The following is a 5,635-nucleotide window of genomic DNA, read 5'->3' as shown; positions in this document are numbered from 1 at the left end:
TAGTTCTGAGCAGCACGAGCATTAGGGTTGTAAGAGGACTTCTGGAGCATGCCCTTCGGAGGAGGTCGGATGAGTGCTTCAGTGCTAGGCCGCTCGATGTGGAGGGGACTAGAACTGGATTGAGGAGCACTAGAGGGGACCTCAGTCTCCTTCTCGGCAGGTGAAAGATACTTTTTTGCCTGAGTACTAATGTGGATGGGGATCGTCCCAGCCATAAATACCTGAGAACCAAAGGGAGAAGAGGATTGAGATGGATTGGCCACCATTTTCATTTGCTACGAGGGTAAAGGCTCTTTGATCACGGCAGGAATCGCAGGGGCACCTTTCAATAAATTACTAACTTTAGACCACCTCAATCAGTCTTTGGTATAGTGATCATCATCACAGATAAGGCAAGGATGCTTAGGCTTGCGTTTGGCACCTTCCTCGGGTGGAGGTTTAGGGGAATCTTGCTTTGGTTGATTAACCTTATTCTTTCCTTTTCCCTTCTTTTTCCCTTTTGAGGCTTTGTCCACCGTGGTGGATTGAATGGTGTTAACCTCAGAAGTGTTACCAGAATTGGATATAGCCTGAGAAGTGTTTTCATTCAAAGCATTCGTCTTTTTCTTCTGAGGGTTCGCGGAAGATTTCTTAGAGGACGTATTGAGAGAACCAATGACGCCGTCAACAAATGGTGTTTGTGGGGCTTTGGAAGTTCTAGGCCTCGGGGCATCAGGCAAATAATCATATAGTGTACCAGACTGGGAATAAACCAAGTCAAGGTACTGAGCACACACAATAGCTTGCTCTTTAGTTACACATGCCCCCATAGCAATGTCCCGGGCTATCGAACCGAAAGCTAAGGTTGTGAACTAGTCAGTCAGAAGCTGATCAAGAATCCAAAACTTAATCAAACAGCGACGTTGTCTCCATTCATGGATATGATCAGAGGTATGCGTGGCCGTTTCATATCGAATCAGTAACTAAAAATGAGTTAAAAATCACATAGCCAATGAGTTAAAGCCCTGAAAAGATCTGCAAGCTAGCTCAATATACCATTTAGCAGCAGAGCTGGATTGAATCATTAAGCCATGAGTTTGATGAACAACATAGATGATAAGTCATGACAGGGCTTGGGGATCTTCTCCAGCTTTACCGCCGAACTTGGGACACTCACCGAGAATTTTAGTTGGAACCGATGGCCAATACGGATTATGAAGAATAGGATCATTTGTCAGTTTGGAAACATTCGGTAACTCCAACGTTGCTAAAAAGGGTAATTGAGGGTTAAAGGACATCTGAGGCCATGGGTAGGAGGTAGCACCAGAGTTCCACCCAGCTGTTTGTTGCCCCCATTGATTTTGTCTGGATGGATTTGGCTTGTAGGGATTTTGTCCATAGGGGTTATAGCTCTAACTAGATGGTTGACCCTGGATTTGCCCCCCAGCATTCCATTGATTACCAACTTGGCCTGCAGGAGCAACATATGGTTGCTGGAAATTTTGGTAAGGATTCACCTGCAGTTGTTGATAATTTTGGTATGGGGCAAATTGGGTTTGCCCTTGGGATTGCTGAAAACCATAAGGCGGCTGGGCTCCAAACTAAGCCTGGGAGCTAGGTTGCATTTGATAAGCAGGTTGGGATTGGGATCCAACCTGAATTTGAAGACCGGATTGGGTCTGGAGCCCAGACTGGGGCTGAAAACTGGGTGGAGCTTGAGAAGCAACAATCATTTGAGTGCCCGGTTGAGCAGGCCCAGACGGATGTCCTTGAGAAGACATAGGTTGAGCCATCTGGCCAGAAGGTTGGCTCGGTTGAGGTTGGCCCATTTGCCCAAAAGTTTGAACTTGCTGGGAGTTGGGTTGACCTTGTGGAACCGAAGGTTGTCCAGACTGACCAGATGGTTGAGTAGGCTGGACAATTGGCTGGCCTTGTTGAATTTGAGACTGACCAACTTGTCCAGAAGGGTAGCCTTGCTGGGTACCAGGTTGGCCTTTTTGAATGTAAGGTTGTCCTGGGTTACCAGAAGGTTTCCCGAAGTATGTGAAAGAAGACCCACTAAAGGCCGAAGGTTGTCCCAGAATGGGTTGTCCTTGTGGGCCGATAGTTTTCCCTGAATAAGGTTGCCCATAGTACGGTTATCCATAAGAATGTTGTCCGTAAGATGGTTGGCCTTGATAGGGTGGTCCTTGAACATTTGAAAACTGTGCTTGGCCACCATGGTAAGCTGTGGTACCCCAAGCAACAGACAATGGAACCAAGACCTCAACAAAAGGTTGAGATGCTATGGGTCCAGGATGATAAATATGAGCTCCTCGAGAATCATAATAATTAAATGGATTTTGAGGATCCAGATTCTGAGGAATTTGAGGATATTGATCATATGCCCCCCCTGCTGGAATGGGACCAGAAGAAGGTGGGGCACTTAGGCTAGGGTCAACAACCCCAGATATGGGTGCCGCAGGGCCACTGTGTGAAGGACCTACCGAAGGCCTAGCAACAGTGGTCACCACTGAAGATGCAGTGGCGACACTAATAGTGGGGGCTGTGGAAGCCACACAAATGGTTGGCATAGTCGGGATAGACATCACATTGTGAATCTGGGGAGTAAAAGATCCTGAAGTTGGAGTGACAGTATGAGACCACATGGAACTTGTAAGGGGAGACCTAGAACCTATGATATCAGCCAGAGCATTATAACGTAATGGCAGCGTGATACCAAGGGAGGTGACATGGAAGGGTGAAGTTTCCATCGGGATAGGAATTTCACCGCTCGTCATAAAGGACTCTTCACTTGTGACGGGGGATGTGTCATCCATGTCAGAAGAGGACATTGGGACTGAAACACTAGGAGGGGTAACAGGAAAATCTTCTTCGGAAGGCTCCCAAATGGGGTTCCAACGAATATCGCAAGACTCATCTTCTGGAGCGTGAGAGTTAAGCGGTTGGATACTAGGAATAATAGGAAGAGTATCACTAACAACCGGTACCTCAGGAGCGACAGAAGATGGGGATCCTTGGTCACTTGGAATGGGAGACGAGATCCGTGATTCCTCCAGGATGATTTGACTCAAAATCCCTAGGGAGAACTAATCGAGTAAGGAGAAAAAACCCTACGCAAAATAAAACGCAACAAGATCTAACAGGGTAAGTGTGAACGTGCTTGAATAAGTTTTAAGACACAGGAACAGAACCTGACCTTTTCATCTTTAAAGAGTCGAGAAAAGGACGAAAGATGACTCTAGTCACCTTCGAGTATTTAATGAGCTTGAAGTGACAAGTGCTCAGATGGACCTTTTCTTTTAAGGAATCCGAAAAGGAACGAAAGTGACTGTGTTATAGACATTTTTGTGCCTTGTAGCTCCAAGCATGAAATGTCCATAAACCAAGGGCTCCTAAGTCCCTAAAAGTGTTGTTCTAACCCCTAAAGGAACAAGGTCAACAAATTACAGCTTCTCCCAGAAGTTCTCCACCAGAAACTGCTCAGAATGAGTCAAAACAGGATCATTTCAGCTGCTCCACTGGCTAAGTGCGTTGCATAGCACCTAAACACACTAGCTAGGTGCATTGCAACGCACCTAAATGCACTATGAGGGTGCGTTGGGCGAGAAATGACAAATGGCAGTGCCATTCCGCGAGGTGGAAAGACAATGGAAGCTTCCAGAATCTTCTCCTATGACACTTGCCTCACTGAATTCGACCAAGGATGAGTAAGAGGCCTTCAGTCTCCAAGTGGAAGCAAGAACTGAAAAGAGAAGAAACTAATCAAATCACAAGCTGACTCATCCTCCTTACATACATCTATATATGGATCCCTCATCCCAGAGATCCAGGGGCTGGAATTTTGCACATTGCAAGGAATTGCTGTTGGTTTTGAGACAAACATCAGAGTATTGGGTGATCTATGCTTTGTTGGAGGTGAAGAGGGGCTTCTTGGCTGGGAGGTTGATGCTGGGTCAGGAACCATTGGTTGTAACTCCTCCTGGATCTTCTTGTTTATCAATAAAAGCTATTTGAGTTTTTCCTCCATGCTTGTGTACCATTGATGCTTGTTACATTTGTATGGTTAACTTAAATCTGATCCTAAGTTGTTTATGAATATAGATCCATGTCTTTGTATAGTTTTCTTCTTCTGTGATCTTACAGGTACTTGGTGAAGCTGGGCAAGTAAGGGAGCAGGTAGCTGGACGCTATCAAAGAAGAGAGGGATTGGATCAAAGGATTAGTGCAAGACACAGGTTGGTTCTTTCTAATCCTCTTTGTCTATAGTTCATAAAGGAAATACAAAAGTAGTTTTTCTCTGTTTGTTTCTAAGGCAGCTGTCACACCTTATTGGGATAGAGCAGTTCTAAATAGACACTTTTTCCAGTAACAAAATGGCGACTCCACTGGGGAGAATGTCTAATTAGTTTGTTTGTGTATCTCTTTGTTGTTTGTTTCATAAACTTATAAGTAGCATTCGAACTGCATTTGCCATAACAAATGCAAAGTAGACATCTGTTGCTTCAATCCATTTACTGGATTTGTTTATGATTTGAACAACTGATTCACAAATGATCTGATTGCCCTTGTGATAGCTCTTAAACCCTCCTTAGATCTACCCCTGATTGTGCATTACTGATTGCTTTTACTCGGCCAAAAACCAAAGACTAAACTGCAAACCATGACCCAGAACCCGGACAGATTCTCGTTTCTGGCCCAACGTAGGTACTGTTAAGAGTTCCTGCATTTCAGCGCACTTCCCAAAAGGGCAACCTGCGCTGCAATCCAGTTTCTCTGTGTTACAGGTGCGCTGATTAGACTAGCCCTGTGTAGCCGAGGTTCTTGTGCTTCATTCTTTCCAGTTTTGTCTCTGAATTTTGCAGCCTGTGATCAGTATATGTTTGTTTTAAACCCCTTTTCCTTGCTGTTATTCCGCCTCCTTTGTACGAAAGAACTGTAGATGTTTTTTTGTGTTTGTTGCGTCGTTTACAGTTTTCCATTGCAAAAGTAGAATAGTCGTACTGTCGTCCTTTGATTTAGATCTGTCGCAAGTGTCGATTTCTATCATAGGAGAAAGTTTGATTGCTGTTGATGGTCGATTATACTTTTACTATTGCCATTGGTTTGAATTTGTGATTTTCTAGTGTCAAAAACGAGTATTCATTTCAAAATCGCAAGGTGTCATAATCGTCTTTATCTTTTGATTTCGAAAAGAAGCTTGTTTATGTTTTTCCCTTAAAAGCAAAATTCAGATTTGTACATCAACTTTATTTTTAGCATCAATACTAAGAAAGTCGAAAACAAATACATGCATGTGCATTTGCATATTGACAGTCTGTTTGGCTTGATTTAGGAAAGTGCATTTACAGTGTGTTCTTTGCTCTTTGTGAAAAGATTGTGTCTTTATTTTCCTCTAGTAGCTAGGATTTTCATTGCACAAAAGAGATAAAAGTTTGTTTATCATCTTTAGATTGCATTTTAGGAATTACATCTACATCTCGTGGTGAACCCAAAAGGCAAACTTCATAAGCAAGATCAACTTAAATAAATTCAATGAATCTAACAACGCTTTGGAACTTAACGCACAACATTTAGAGGTCTAGGCTAGAGACGTATTCCGGCGTCGTAAAGCCTGGTAACTGTTGTCCTCATTGATGGTTGGGTGATTCCTCCA

Source organism: Pinus tabuliformis, chromosome 4_2, assembly GCF_031772625.1.
Source record: "Pinus tabuliformis cultivar Carrire ecotype Pingquan chromosome 4_2, CPIR1, whole genome shotgun sequence".
Taxonomy (NCBI): domain Eukaryota; kingdom Viridiplantae; phylum Streptophyta; class Pinopsida; order Pinales; family Pinaceae; genus Pinus; species Pinus tabuliformis.
Note: the sequence above shows the minus strand (reverse complement) of the source record.